At 35.1% G+C, this 16175-nt stretch overlaps 1 protein-coding gene across 4 annotated transcripts in view; it reads right to left on the bottom strand.

Annotated features, from left to right (window-relative positions):
• Positions 1-16175, bottom strand: part of LOC145246601 (uncharacterized) — a 172671-nt gene that overhangs the window by 47149 nt on the left and 109347 nt on the right. The window contains exon 2 of one of the 4 annotated variants that reach the window (XM_080108262.1): positions 10351-10400. The exons of the other annotated variants lie outside the window; for them this stretch is intronic. The gene's annotated coding sequence lies outside the window, so the exon portion shown is untranslated. The remainder of the gene's footprint in view (positions 1-10350; positions 10401-16175) is intronic. 4 annotated transcript variants of the gene reach the window in all.

The raw sequence follows: 16175 nt of genomic DNA, 5'->3' as shown, positions 1-16175 counted from the left end.
TTTGATCTATTTGAAGAGGAAGAATTAAAAAGACTTTCCAGTGATCGTGGTTGTAATGTATCTATATCTATTAAAGCGATAGCGTGTGTGTTATTTTGTGTATCACACTTACATCTTTTTTTCTGAGTGACTGTCATTTAATTATTATGACCTTCCATTTCTTGTATAAATAATTTTACAAAGAATTCTTCTTAAGTTTTGGTTTCAGTTTCGATTGTAGCTGAAGGAATTCTAGTTTATATACATTATTTTTTTCTTAAGTTTTGGTTTCAGTTTTGATTCAAGCTGATGCACCAAGTCATATGGATATATTTGTTTATAATATATAAAAATCAATAGAAAATTGACTCTATAATTAATATATATGAAATCTGCGTAAATTAAAATATCATATTTAAGCATATCTTACGACCGGGTTAAGCCAGGCATCCCTGCTAGCTTAGATAAATACTGTTTTAACAAAAGAGCTACAATAATATCAGGGCGTCTCCATTTACGCTGAACATCTACACAATGCCAACATCAATATATTACATATGAAAGAGTCCGCTGTGGAATTTCCACAGGTCCTGCTAGTAGCAGGTATTATTCATGCAGGCAACCATGCCTCTGGTTTGCCTGTCAGGTGACGGGATCAGGGAGGGAAGCAGGAAAAAAGAGAAACATCATTTTGTAGATGGACTTTTTTTTAAATAGTAACGTAGGTGCCAGTAATTTGCCTATGAGGTGACACATGGTCGATTCAAGGGATACGTTGTGAGAAAAAGAGTTTGAGATAGCCGAGAAAGAGCAGAGATGGAGTTTTACGTTGGAAAAGGGTGTTAAATTATGAGACTTTTATGTTTGTTCATTGTTTCGTTCTTCATATGCGAGTTTGCGATCAGTTGGGACTGAGAGAGAAGGAAAGAAAAGAAGAGTGCTTCAGCCTAGGAGAATAAACAAACTTCATAGGAGAAATACAAACACAACTTTAACAGTTTATTCTCAACTTGAAAGAATTTATGTGATTGAAATAGGAATCAATTTCTGGAAAAAATATCGTTTAACCACGAAAAACTATAGACAATCTTCCAGTGGCTTCACATTGAAGTACGCACACAACTGCCATTTGATGCCTTTTCGATTTCTATTATGGAAGAATATCCAACTCTAAATAAAAAATTAAAAAAAACTGTAATCAGGCAAAAAGAACAATTTTATAGTATACCCTTTATGACCTGAATTATGATGTAGATGATTAAAAAATATTTATTGTTAATTTTAGATAGCAGCATACTAAATGTAAGCAATGGGTAGCTGCAATCTGGAAATATCTGGAATCTACCCAGATACTGAACTAATATGTACAAGGCGTGTTTGAATCAATTCCCACTTAATTTATGCCATTATATTCATTTATTTACGATTGAAAAAATTAGTTCCACCAGGTCATAAGGGGTTAAATATTTAGAGATATATAAAGAATCGGAACTGGTAATTGTATTGGAATCTGGAATTTAGTACAGAATCGGGAATTGTATCAGAATCAGGGAAAAATATTGAAATCGTCCCATCACTAATAACAAATCTGGACCTTCTTTTGTTGATAAGGTTTATATTTTCATGATGATCCTAAACACAAACAAAAACTAAATTCGTATCAAACTATATTAACATGTCAAGTATCCAACAAGTGCACTGTAGTTACTGATTAAATTGCTGGAAGTCGAGTGTTGACAAAAAAAATCAAATGAACAAACTTTTGGGCCAAACCAATATGTCACAAATCTAAAAGCTATCACATCATACTTTCAAGGGAGAAACTGAAGATCACAGTAAGGAAAAGAAAAGGGAAAAAGAAAGACTGAAAAATATAGTAAAAAAAGACAAGGGAAAATCAGAGGAAAAAAAAATGGAAAATGGGTATAACTTTGAAAATTCAACAAATTTATATGTTCAATCAATTAAAGAAAGAAGCAAAACAAAATTTTTCTTCTGAATTTTTGAGATGAGGACTGCTTATTTGTATTATTTAGATTCTTCGAACTACTGTCCTCATCTTATTTTCACAACGTTTTGGTCAATGCAACCTCCAATCTTTTCGTATTTTGACTGTTGCCCACACTGAGGATTGAACTTTCAACCTTTACAACTGAATTTTACCAAGTACTTTACCCACTATGCCAAGTTGTCAGTTCGAACAATTCTAGTATGGATTTTAAGAGTCTTAAACCTATTTTGTTTTCTAAGTGTACAATCTTACTACTTATTTATTTATGTGTGTATATATATATATATATATGTTTTTAATATATAATCCTCTGCTGACATGTTTCGTCGTCTACGACTCATCAGAATGGCCGAATCTAGTGAGATCAAAATCAGGACCCCATGATAAGAAGCCAGGCTATCTCACACGACTGTTGGATGTATCATGTTTTATGTAGATGTTTGTTTATTTGATTTTGATTGCGATACTTTTTGAATGAATTCAATTATTTATACGAAAGTGCATGTTTACCTAATGCGAGTTCAGAATAATTTTCCCTTTGACCAATTTCGTACCCCCTAAATGGGGAGCAGCATATGTATTGTTTTTAAAATATAATTATCAACTATATATATATATATATATATATATATATATATATATAAAGAGAGAGAGAGAGAGAGAGAGAGATAGATAGATAGATAGATGTATATATAATATGTGTGTGTGTGTGTGTGTGTGTGTGTGTGTGTGTGTGTGTGTGTGTGTGTGTGTGTGCATTTTTTAGGGGATACCTCAAAGAAAGCGCCATACACTGTTCTAAATGTAAGACTATGTCATGCGTGTTTAAATGAGTGTAGACTTGAAAATAGTTTTCTTTTAAGAAGAATCTATTAATGTTGGTTGGTTGGTTGTTTTACGGCATATCAACCCTTTTCAGGTTATTTAATGCCGAATCCAAAGATTCGGAAAAAAAATATTTTTAATAGAATATATTTGTTGTTTTCAAGTCGGTTTCTATTTAACCCATAGTTGGGACCCTAACAGGTACTACCACTCCGGGTCAGAGTGGACCTGGGAGCAATGGCAATTAAAGGGTGGCTCCACACTCCCCAAAGCCCACAAGTTGGGGCCTCACCACTGGATATAGTTTAAGATCATATCCAGGACCACTATTAATGTTGGTAGAAGTTGGTTGGGGAAATAATGAATTCTAGGCCCCACAACAGTGGAGTTACTATCTTTAAGAGTATATCTGAGAAAATAGACCACATATTGTCTTCACATCCCTCGGCTAACATCCACATCTGTGGTGACTTCAACGTCCATAACGTGGAATGGCTGACCCATTCAAATAAGACAGATGATGAGGAGAGGTTTTGTCATGATTTTGCCATTGCTTATGACCTCACTCAGATTGTTCGCGAACCCACCCGTGTGCCCGATACACCCGGTCAATATGCAAGCCTCTTAGACCTTTTTCTCTCAACTTCCCCTGAGCTATGTTCATGTTCCGTTCATCCTCCTCTAGGATCCTCCGACCACTCCGTCGTATCAGTTAAGATAAAAACGAAATGTAAGAAGCCCCCAGACGTACCCCTCCACCGTACTGTATACCGATACTCTATGGCTGACTGGGATAGCTTCCGTACATTCATATCTGATTTACCTCTGCACTCCATGTTTAAAAAGGAAGTGTCCTCTATAGTATCAGATCTGACCGAATGGTTAATTGTAGGCATAGACCAATTCATACCATCTAAAAAATTCCAACAAAAACCTAACAGCCAGCCATGGTTCTCCCCAGAATGTGCTGCTGCTATCGCCCACAGAAATCACTTTTTCCATAGCTACCAACGTAATAGATGCACTGAGACTAAAGCTGCTTTCAGGTCTGCCAGCAACCACTGTAAAAGAGTAATAAAAAATGCAAGAGAGCTATATGCCCAGTCTGTTAAATCCAAGGTAGCTGATCAACGGCTTGGATCCCACCAGTTTTGGCAAATAACAAATAGGATCCTGAACAGAAGTGTGCGTTCTATCCCAACCATTATCAATGGGCCAGAGGTCATCTCGTCAGCGTCAGACAAGGCCAAACTATTTGCAAAGAACTTTGCAGCTAATTCTACCCTATGCGACGAAGGCCATCAACTCCCCATATTTCCTCCTATAACACAGAACACGCTAGGTAACATACAAATATCCGTGCATGAGGTCGCCAAGCTAATCAAGAACCTAGATTCCAGTAAAGCAACTGGCCCTGACTGCATCCATATTATAGTGTTAAAAAAGCTTCAACCAGAACTTGCTCCCATACTTACGAAACTGTTTAAGCGCTGCCTTAAGGAGAAGTGCTTTCCGACTCCCTGGAAGACCTCATCAGTTTGCCCTGTATTCAAAAATTCAGGTGATAAGTCATCTCCCTCTCAGTACAGACCTATAAGTCTCCTGTGTGTTATGAGTAAGTTGCTGGAATCCATATTAAATAGAGAAATAGTCAACCACCTCAGCAGGAATAACCTTCTTAGTGACACACAATATGGTTTCCGCTCTGCAAGATCTACCGCAGATGTGCTGACGGTTATATCCCACAGGATTAGTGAATCTCTTGAAAAAGGCTTCCTTTCTAGGGCAATTGCTCTTGACATATCAAAGGCCTTCGACAAGGTATGGCATAAGGGTCTACTTCACAAGATTTACAGCTACGGTATAACTGGAAATGTTTTCTCAATCATTAAATCATTTCTCTCCGATAGGCTCATAAGAGTAGTGGTAGATGGACAAAAATCGGAGGCCTGCAATATAAATGCTGGAGTCCCTCAGGGGTCAATCCTGGGCCCAACTCTCTTCCTCATCTACATCAATGACCTCCCTAAACACATACTTAAATCATTTGTTGACATCTATGCTGATGACACGACCATCTACGGCAACACATCAAAGGCTGTAAATGACAAAGTTTTCTCTGATTCTCTCTTCTCTGATCTCGAGCGCATGGTTCAATGGGGGAAGATGTGGCTGGTTACCTTTAATGCATCCAAAACCAAACTCCTATCCATCAACGCTCTGATCCCCAGCTGGCATCAATTGTGATGGATGGCTCTCGTCTGGGTGAGGCCCCATGTTTTGACAAGCTTCTGGGTTTGACCTTTACTCCTGATCTGAAATGGAACACGTACATCAAGTCTGTTGCCAAGGTCGCTGGAAAGACGGTGGGATCCTTCTACCGCTCCAGAAGATATCTCACTACTGATGCAATTCTCTATCTATATAAAAGCCAAGTACGCCCAAGGATGGAGTAATGTTGCCATATCTGGGCAGGAGCTGCTAAAAACAGCCTATCATGCCTTGACAGAGTACAAAATAGACTTCGTGGCTTAGTGAGGGATGCCCTTTTCTCTACCCTGCAACCTCTCTCCCACAGAAGAGACGTTGCGAGCCTATCCTTGTTTTATCGTTATTTCCATGGCAGGTGCTCGTCTGAACTCCAATCTCTGGTCCCCCCTCGCCAATCCTTCACAAAAAACACCCGTCTAGCTGAATCCACTGTGAAAAATTTCCCCCACTCTATATCTGTGCCTAAATCAAAACGCGGATTCCATGAACAAAGTTTCTTTCTTAGAACTGCACGCCTGTGGAACTCTGTTCCGTCTGCCTGCTTCCCTCCGGACTACAACTTGGATGTCTTCAAGTCCAATGTTAACAAATTCCTAATGAACCGCCCCCTTAATTAAACACTTCATCAAATCTCCACACTAACGTAATGTACTTGCAATAACCCTTATCCCTGAGTGGCTTCCGGGCCTTGATAAGTGGTGATCACTGTGTAAAAAAAAAAAAAAAAAAAAAAAGGAAGAAAGAGTTTAAAATGAAGAAAGCAATAACTGAAAAAAATCTTTCTGTTTATTTTAACAAAATCAGAAAATTGGCAACAGTTAAGAAAAAAGGGAAGAAGAAAAGTTAAGAGAGAAAGGGAGATAGAAAGAAAGAATAGACAATTTACAAAATTCAATTTCCAATATGATAAACCTTCATCTCTGATAATCAAAATTGTTGTCACAAACACATTGAATTGTTTATTTCTGACAGTGATATTAAAGCATTTATTTCTATTCCATAGCGGAAAATGTGACACAAGGGTTAGAAAGTGTGATTGAAAAGGTCAGCACCTCTGAGAAAAGACACTCAGACCTGCAAAAAGTGGCTCCGCAATCCCATTTGACATTCCCCAGCAGGGGCACCTCGGAAGATTAGCATTAAACTAACCTCTTCTCAAAGAAAGAAGGTAAAGCCTGGGAGGATGAATCTCCTAGAACTGCACAGAACTATCATCATACCGCAATCAACAGAGAAAAGGCCATTAGAAGAATGGCATAGATTGTGTTGATTTTGGCGCTGAGATTAAAAAAAAAAAAAACAGTGCCACAAACTGTGCAAGATTGTGAACTGCTTCTGCTGCTCAATAAGAAAAACGCCTATTTACAAGGCGTCTGTTTTTTGCATTACTTTGCATAAAATATTCTGACCCATTAAAAGAGTTAACTAGATAATTATACTAAGAGATAGAAATATTCGGACGGAATGGAGTCAAGAGAAGTAAAACAAACAAAAAATGGTAAATGCTGACGGATATAAATTCTTTAAAGCAAAGATTTTGATACAAGCACAAGAATCGTGAGATGCAAACTTTTTTTTTGAATGATATTTACATTATTTTGGAAAGGCGCCCAAAAAAGAATAAATTTACATGTCTAAAATAGAACCTCTCTTACATTAATGAGATGAGTGTGTACATCATACAGCAAAGAATCTATATGTGTGTGTATGTGCGTGTGTGTATATATAATTAATTTGTATTTATAAACAAAGAATGAAAAAGAAATGGCACAAAAAAGGAAAGGCTGAAAAGGAAAAGAGGTACATAAAAAGGGCAATAAACAAAAAGAAAGGAACAAATAAAAGAAAAAGAGGAAGATAAAAGGATGAAAAGAATAAAAAGAGGAAGAAAGAAAAGAAAAAAGAAACAATTAAAAGAAACTTGGAAAAGAAAAAAGAAGAAAAGAAAAAAGAAGAAAAGAAAAGGAAACAAAAAGAAAAAAAATGATTAAGGAGAGAGAAAGAGGAGGGGTAATTTACCCACTTCAGCAAGGTTAAAAGCCAATTTGATGTAGAAGAAGGGATCTAGCTCCCCCAAGTAGGGTGCATTATTGAAGGGTCTAAAATTTCCTCTGATCAAATCCATCAGTATTCCCTGACAGGGGTAGTTCAGACAACTGGCAATAAACCAATTCCATTCTTTCCAAGGAGGGAAAGGGATAATGTGTGGGATGATGATCAGTTAGACTGAACAGAACCATAATTGCAATCCAAGATTTCAGCCTTCAGCAAGTCAACCCCCAACCCCCACCCCCTGTGCTAGAATCGTCTGGGCAGGAATAGATACTACTCATTGAATTATTTATTTTCAAAGCAAGGTAAACACATTTTACAAATAAGGCACAAGGTCATCAAAAACATGAGGAGTTGGAGGAGAAGGGGGCATGGATTGTCCTCTGTCTATCCTACTCTTAATTAGATGCATTCATTTAATCATGATATTTTTTCACCTTTTGTCCATCACTTTCACTTCAGCAGTCACCACAATACCACATTTACTCTATTAACTATTCTAAACTTAAAATATCACCAATGGTTTAAAATCAATTTTATTTACAAAAGATATTTACAATTTCGTTTGAAAAAAAGATGGAGAATAGAACAAAAATACAAAAAATAAATAAATAAATAAAAATCAAAGAAAAAAGAAAAAAATCTAAAATCGGAGCGGGGGGGGGGGGTGAAATTAGTAAGTCTCTCCTAACCGTTTTCTAAATATAGATCTACTCTTTTCCGACTTTAAAACCTAAAACAAGCAGAAGCAACACAATCTCTAAATAGGAGTGTGATTTCAACATAACAAAAAGAAATAGAGATATATTTGGGGAGATTATGGTGTACTTCAAATATAGATGCAATTTGAGGCAAAAATAAAAGTGAAGAGAGAACACCTCGGAAAATATCTATTGTATCAAAAAATAAAAAAAGAGACAGTACTCACTCAATAAGCTAAGAAACTTTCTTAACTGGGGTGGATTTCAGAAGAACCTAGAAGCATGTCCACCATTCTCAAGCACGTAACACATACACATATCCAACTCCCTTTTGTATACACAAATTCATAACTTTATACATACATTTTGTTGAATTCCATGGAATGTAATCTTTTTTCTATCACATCTAATTTTAATCTTGAGCTGATGCTTATAAAACATCAGATTCTGCTGAGAAATATTCAACTCCATGCAATCTCAGACATGTCAACCAAACAAGCATTCTAACTATGGATAGGATCATGAGAAACACCATTTGTTTTTCCTTAATCCATTGTCAATCATTGTATATAACTGCATACAGTACTGATTGTTTCAGATTGAGGAGATTTGTTATCTCTTTTGAATTGCGCCATCAGTCAGTATTTATGGTCAACCCTGTCAAAAGCTTTGAATTGATCCAAATTGATCAGGTCATCTTGTTGATGATTATAAAAATCAAATATAAATTCTTCAGAATCAATCGCTCCCGACCTTTTGCACAGCATAATTTTGTTCATGTTCAATCAATTTTACCAATCATCCTTTTTTTTTTTTAATTACATTTTCACCCCAAACAAGGCACATTGCCACTTTGATGTAGGGGGCTACTATCAGGGGCATAAGCTACAGAGGTACTATGTAAGGAATTGGGCAGCAAGATGTCGATTCACGTTACACTTGAACTTCTGCATGTCAGTACGGTTGGGGAAGCAGGGACCCAAAGGGAATTCCAAAGTCTAGCAGTTCTGGGGAAGAAACTACTGAAGTAGAAGGCTCTCTTACATCTAGGGATCTCTACTGTGAAAGGGTGGGATTTAGCTGCTTGTCGGGGTATTAACGTCGAGAGGGTACAAGTGCTTACAGTTCGTCTAGTATCTGATCAAAATTTCTAATGGAAACCTTTACTTAATCCATGGGGGTAGCATGCTCTTGTTGTGTCAGCCATGACTGGATAGAAGTTCTAAGTAATTCGCAATTATATTTTTGAGGATCACTACACTGAGGACTGAACCTTCAACCTCTAAAAGAATGTAACTTACAACTAAATTTTATCGAGTACTTTATCCACTACGCCATGTACAGTACTTGGTAAAACATTTCATGTGTTCAACACTCAAAATACAATTGTAAATTATCAAAGACTTCTATCCAGTCATGGCTAACAGACACGAGCATGCTACCCCCATGCATTAAATAACGGTTCCAGTCAAAATTTTGTGCAGGTTCTCAAGCTCAACAAGATACACTTGAAGAAGGTCGGCGGTTACACTGACCGAAACGTTGTGAAAATCACACTCAAGATGAGAACAGTAGTCTGATAAATGCATATCACCAATGTACAAAAGACAAATCACTAATGTACAAATGTGCGAATCACCAATGTACAAAAACACCAAATATATATATATATATATATATATATATATATATATATATATATATACTAGCGGGAGGGGGTACCCGGCGTTGCCCGGGTGTTTGGAGGTAAGTGTGTGTGTGTTAAAAATAGGTGTAAAAGAAAAAGAAAGTTTTGGTCAGAAGGTTGGATTGAACCCCGAAGCCTTGACGCAAAGGTGGAAATGAAAGGGAAAAAAAGCCAGTCACCTAACCATCTGTGCCACGATGGAGAGGAACTGATAAGGGCGTTATATGAAGGTTTATGAAGCGAAATGAACAGGTGCGAGGAAGTCTGCCCTATTTTTGCACTGCAAGCCAAAGCATTCACGGACATACACAAGAAGAAGCACACACACACACACACACACACACATTTTCGCGTTTATATTTATAGATGCCCCCCGGTTTAGTTAATATATGATGGGAGTAAATTTTCTGTAAATGCAAACAGCGGACTTTATTTTGATTTATGTTTAATTTGTTCTGTACTTGCCCCCCACCTTGGTAAGCAGAAGGACCCAAATATGTATAATGTTATTTTTATGTGTTTCATGCACGTAAATTGAAAGAATTAGTGGCAAAAACTTGGGGGAAAAAAAGGGTAAGAAAGAGTGTTATGAAATCATTTGTAGGTGTTTAAGGCCTAAGAAAAAGTGAAAAAAAAAGAAAAAAATGAAAATAGTCCTGCATAATTTTACCCTAATTCTCATGAATTCCCGTCAAGCATTGAATGGGCGAGACCGGCAGTCATCAATGTCAGCCACAGAGTACAGGAAAAAACAAAACAAACAAAGAATCAAAACGAACTGAAATGAATACAAATGGAAAAAAAAAAATTCCCAGAAAACTTACCGTGTAAAATGCAATTATGTTTATTTTATTTTGTTGGTTTGTTTTGTTTTCTGCAATAAAATCAAAGAAACGAAACAAGCAGGAAAAAAGTTTAAATGGAAAAAAAAAAAAAAAAGAAATAAACAAAACCAGAAAACTGACCGTGTATAACGAATAAATGTCTAATAGATTTTAGTCATAATTTTTTGTTATTGTTGGTCTGTTTTATGCAAAAAAAGTATTTTCTAACTGTATAATTGTTAGGTGTAAGTATAACGGTTTGTTATGTGTTTTGTTTTGTTCTCTTTTTTGTTATTGTTTTCTTTGTCGCTTTTTACCAATTAGAATGTCGTCTGGTTCCATATCGATAGCGTAATAGTAATTGGACTTATGAAGCTACCATAAATTCAATGTATAGAAATCAATAATGAATGCGTAACTAATCCGAAAATAAGTCAGCTCTCTCCCTAGTATCACATATAAAATCACAGAAAACATAATAGAAGGAAAAATACAGTAAAAAAAAATATAAATCCAGTAATCGTTTTAACATTTGAAGAACGCTCGCAGTTGACTTATAGTTTGTTGTAAAACCTTGAATCCAAGGTTAGTTCGTTTCATTTAAGTAACCCTTTGAATCGCAAGAAAAAGGAAAAAAAAAAAAAATGAAAGAAAAAAAAAAGAAAAAAAAGTCAAAGAAAATGGTATAAGTAACCCCTGTAATAGATGTAATCGAAAGTTGCATTTCACCCGACGGTAAATGCCATTCCATTTTTTTTTTAAGCAACTAAGAACTCAAACCGGTGTTTCCTCCCAAATTCCCCTGTGGATGTATCTGCAACAGTCTTAAGTGGTCGCAAGGGAAGTATGAATGTAATAGAGAGAAAAGAGTTTACCACTTCCATTGATTCTTACAGGTTTTGGCGGTGAACTCTTACCAGAAAAAATATAGGAATGTACGGTTATCGAGGCAGTGTAAGGGTAATAGGCCTATAGCACACCTCAGATAATGTGCTGCAGTTTGTGCACATTACATTTGCATGAAATTCCTCGAGTTTTAATCCTATTAAGGTCAAACTCAGAGGGGGAAAAATGACTTCATTTTATTTATATAGATAGATAGATAGATAGATAGAAATAGAATAGAAGAAGAGAATAGATATATATATATATATATATATATATATATATACTAGCAAGTCGACCAGCATTGCCCGGTCATAAAATATGCTTAAATATGATATTTTGATTAGTGCTGATTTTATTATATATAGGAATGATTTAAAAAGTTAAAAACAAAATGACTCATGCGCCACCACCGAGAATCAAAACCAACACGTTTAGCTTACGATTTACTTTTTCCTTTGACGTTAATACCTGAGCTATGAAGACATGTTTGCTGCAAGGCTAAAAATTAAAACATGAACCAACAGCTATTACGTTATGCATGCATATTCGTAGTGCCGTTGTTCAAGCTTCGCTTCGCAAATTTCATTTTTTAAATTTGCACAGATTTTCCCTGGTTAAAACTCAAATATATATATTTTTTAAGACACCTGACGAGGACCTGTAGGTTTAATGGGTGCGATTACCCTATATATAAAGTTTCATATTAGTAGATCAAAAACTGACATATATAGAAAAAGGTTTGTGTTAAACTTTTCATGCAAATATCATGCAAGTATAAATCATATAGAATATCTGCATGAATATAATTACACGTAATAATTAATGGAAATTGATCATTCCATAAGAAAACTGAAAATACTAATAATGAATTAATTAAAATGAATGTTTAAAAGAATATGCAAATTAGTTTTGTTTTGCAAATGAATGCAATTCCACAATCCATATATAACAAAGTTGTATTTTCTTTTTAAATATATAGAAAAAAAGGGTTTTTTAATATAATTTTAAGACAATAAAAAGCAAATTTATATATATATATATATATATATACACACACCAAGTTATAGGTATTTATGAGATAAAACTCATGAATTTAACAAGGTTATTAAAAGTGCTCAATAAAACAAGAGCAAGATATATTTTTATTAACATAGACAAATTTATAAGGTTACAACACGACATGCTAATGTTTCGGACAGATGGTTGGTTAAACCCACAAGTTCTTGTCAGGCAACTTAAAAATAAAAAATTTTGTCTTCTCAGAAGACCAGTTCTCTTTAACAAAATTTTTTTTAAATCGCCTGACGAGGACTTGTAGGTTTAACCAACTGTCTGCATGTCCAGTGTTGCGACCTTATGAAGTTGTCTACATATATATATATATATATATATGTATACAGTAAGTTATAAAACAAGAAAAAAGGGGAGGAGGAGGCCTGCGAGCAAGAGGAGAAGAAAGAGACAGAGATACTGTGAACGAAGGGTGGAAGAGGAAAGAGAAAAGAAAGCTCATGGACGAGAAAGAAAGGAGAGAGAAAAGATAGAGAGAACTAAACCGTATATAGAGAGAGATAAACTGTATGGAGAAAGAGAGAGATAGACCATATATAGAGAGAGGGGACTGAAAAAAGTTGGCAACAGTCAGTGGAGCTTCGCGCTTCAAAGCGACAAGAAAGACATAAGTCAGCAAAGGTCGGGGTGACGAAAGGCGACGGCAACGTGGTAGCAGCGCCGCGGAGGTAAATATCAACGACACCAGCTGATGTTGGCGGCGATGGTAAAGATCTGTTTTGATCAGCGGTCAAAGAATATTGACTGAACAAAAGAATGAACCCAGCGAAAGAAGGATTCATAGAGCACTGAAATTTTTACTATAAATCAAGGGCTTCGATGAGTTTCGGAAACAAATACTTGAAGCAATTAACACGCACGCGCGTAATGAAACATAAATCATCCGAAGGACAAAAATATGAAAATTAACCTGCACGCGCGTAATCAAACATAAACAATTTACAGGAAAGAAATATATATATATATATATATATAAAAGAAAGAGACAAAAGAAAGGTCACATTTCAAAGGACATTAAGTGAGTTTTTCAACCAAAACTTTCATTTCTTCAACATCTCTCTCTTACCCTAGAACCTGTATCTAATTGAGCAGACGATTTCTTGTTTTATGTGAACATTGACTGTTGATATATTTTTCTCTCGGTAGAATTTGAATCATTAAATCATTTCATTCAGTTAGACATATTTAATTTTCTTGAATTGAATTGAATTTTATTTATTTTTTTTATATAAAGAAAATTTTAATTTTTCGACGATACTTGTCCTCGTTATTTCTTATGTGATTTCGTTGTCCAGTATATTTCATTTTATTGTTGTCTTCGAGACGGTTATCCCATTCCCATAACAACGCATTATCAAGGAACCTGGGAAACTTTATTTTTTTTATACATTTCGTTACGTCACCCATCTCTACCGTCCCCAGTAGGGCTGGGATACGTCGTAATAATACACGCACCTTCTATTGAATTTTTAGTTAGCCAATCAGCTCTCTAGTTTCTACTGCACCCTTCCTAATCAGCCAATGAGCAGGCACTTACAGGCCAAAGGCTCAGCTGACCTCCGGTTGACCCATTCCTTTGTGTGTACTATTTTAGTAGGGAGTGCCCTGACCTATTTTAAACCTAGGTTAAATGTGATTTTTTTTTATGTTATATATATATATATATATATATATATATATATATATATATATAATTGATATGTAGTTTGCTTGAAGCATTGTGTGGGATAGGTATGTAGTAGAGATTTAGAAGGCTATCACAATGCGAGGAATGAGATATAGTCAGTGTTGGTGAGAGCAGACGAAAACAAGTGGCGATTTATAAATCAATGTACATACATATATGTCTATATATACATATATTTATTCAGTTGTATTAAATACAAATATCTTACTTGTTATGTCTGTGACAATATCCATAATATATTTCGGAAAAAATTCCTTTTTCAAATGGTGGATGTGACAGATCGATTCAAAACATGCTAGGTGGGTTAGCTTAAATCAAAAAAAATTTGTTTTTCCTTTATATTGGTTTATGTTACTCCAGTTAACTATTTATTATTATTATTTTTTTATATAAATTGCTGTCTTTTACTTATTTATTTAATTTCTTTTGTTTTATATATAATTTATAGGGGGGGGGGCTTGTTTTATATATAATTTATAAGGGGCTGTCTGGACTGTAAGTGGTGTATGAGCAGTGTGCAGTGGTATACTTGTTCTAATGGGTTAGGGTTGTAATGGTAAGTCTTTGGTGGGAACCGCATGTAAAGTTATATAATGAATGATGATTCAAGCCCCAGTCTGTTGTTGAGTTCTGGCCGTAATTTGGATATTAGTAATGATTCCTTTATGCGAAGATTCTCAATGTTGCGTTCTGTGGTTAAAATATCGATTTTAATAGATATATTGGTGTTTCTGCAGGTGTTGAGGTGTTTGTGGAATGTTGATGCTTGTGCTTGTGTGTGTTCCTTGATTTTTAAGTGTAGGGTTCTTGTGGTGCTGCCCACATAGAATTTTCCGCAGGCAGAGCATTCTAGTTTGTAGACTACATGTGTGCGGTGGCAGATGGTTGCGGGGTATATGGGGCAATTTAACTTTACATACGGCTCCCACCAAATACTTACCATTACAACCCTAACCCATTATACCACTGCACACTGCTCATACACTAACTCACAGTCCAGACAGGGCCTTACTACAAACCCCCTCCCATACAAATTATATATATAAAAGAAAGAAATTAAATAAATAAGTAAAAAACAGCAATATATATGAAAAAATAATTTTAAAAATAGTTAACTGAAGTAACATAAACCAATATAAAGGAAAAAATATTATGACTTAAGCTAACCCACCTATTCAAACCCAAATAAACACTAACAACAAACATAAATAAATAAGCAAACAATAATGAAGAATTAAATAAAAAAAATGTTCTATAACCACTTATAGTTTTATTAAAATAAATGAAATAACAATTTCCAAAGGAAAGTCAATCCCCCTTCCCATCTATGTTACTATTCCTGACAACCATACCCCCTAACCTAAACACCCCAACAGTCGGCTAAGAGAACCTCATCCCGCACACACCCTCCCCTCCCCTTTCACATCCTCCCTCTACTTCTCTCCTTCAAAAGTTAACCCATGCAAGCCTGCTAGCAACTTATGTGCCCTAGATACACCAGGTCATTCCACTGAACAAGCAAGGATGTAAATAAATTAAACAAATAAATGAATAATACATAGCAGCAGAAAAAAAAATAAAGACAACAAAATAGACATAGAATATACAAAATAAAAAAAGCTTATGCTAAATCAACAAGTTATAGACTAAAATATATATATATATATATATATATATATATATATATATATATACAAAAAAAATTTATAAAAAAAAAATATGTTAATTACCTAAAACACGCCATACATATAAATCCCCTCCTTACATTTGCGTCATTCAATTCATTTTCCGCTCAATCATCTAGCATGTTTTGAATCGATCTGTCACGTCCACCATTTGAAAAGGGAATTTTTTCCGGAATCTATTATGGATATTGTCACAGACATAACAAGTAAGACATTTGTATTTAATACAACTGAATAAATATATGTATATATAGACATATGTATGTACTTATTGATTTGTAAATCGCCACTTGTTTTCGTTTTCTCTCACCAACACTGACTATATCTCATTCCTCGCATTGTGATAGCCTTATAAATCTCTACTACATATATATATATATATATATATATATATATATATATATATATATATATATATACATACACACACATATGTATGTGTATCCTTGGTTTTGTTGAGGAAATCTGGGAAGGTGCTCCTGTTCCACAGGATT

Source organism: Euprymna scolopes, chromosome 24 (genome assembly GCF_053919585.1).
Source record: "Euprymna scolopes isolate OS-2025 chromosome 24, ASM5391958v1, whole genome shotgun sequence".
Lineage (NCBI taxonomy): Eukaryota > Metazoa > Mollusca > Cephalopoda > Sepiida > Sepiolidae > Euprymna > Euprymna scolopes.
The sequence above is the reverse complement of the archived record's forward strand: the minus strand, read 5'-3'. Positions and strand labels throughout refer to the sequence as shown.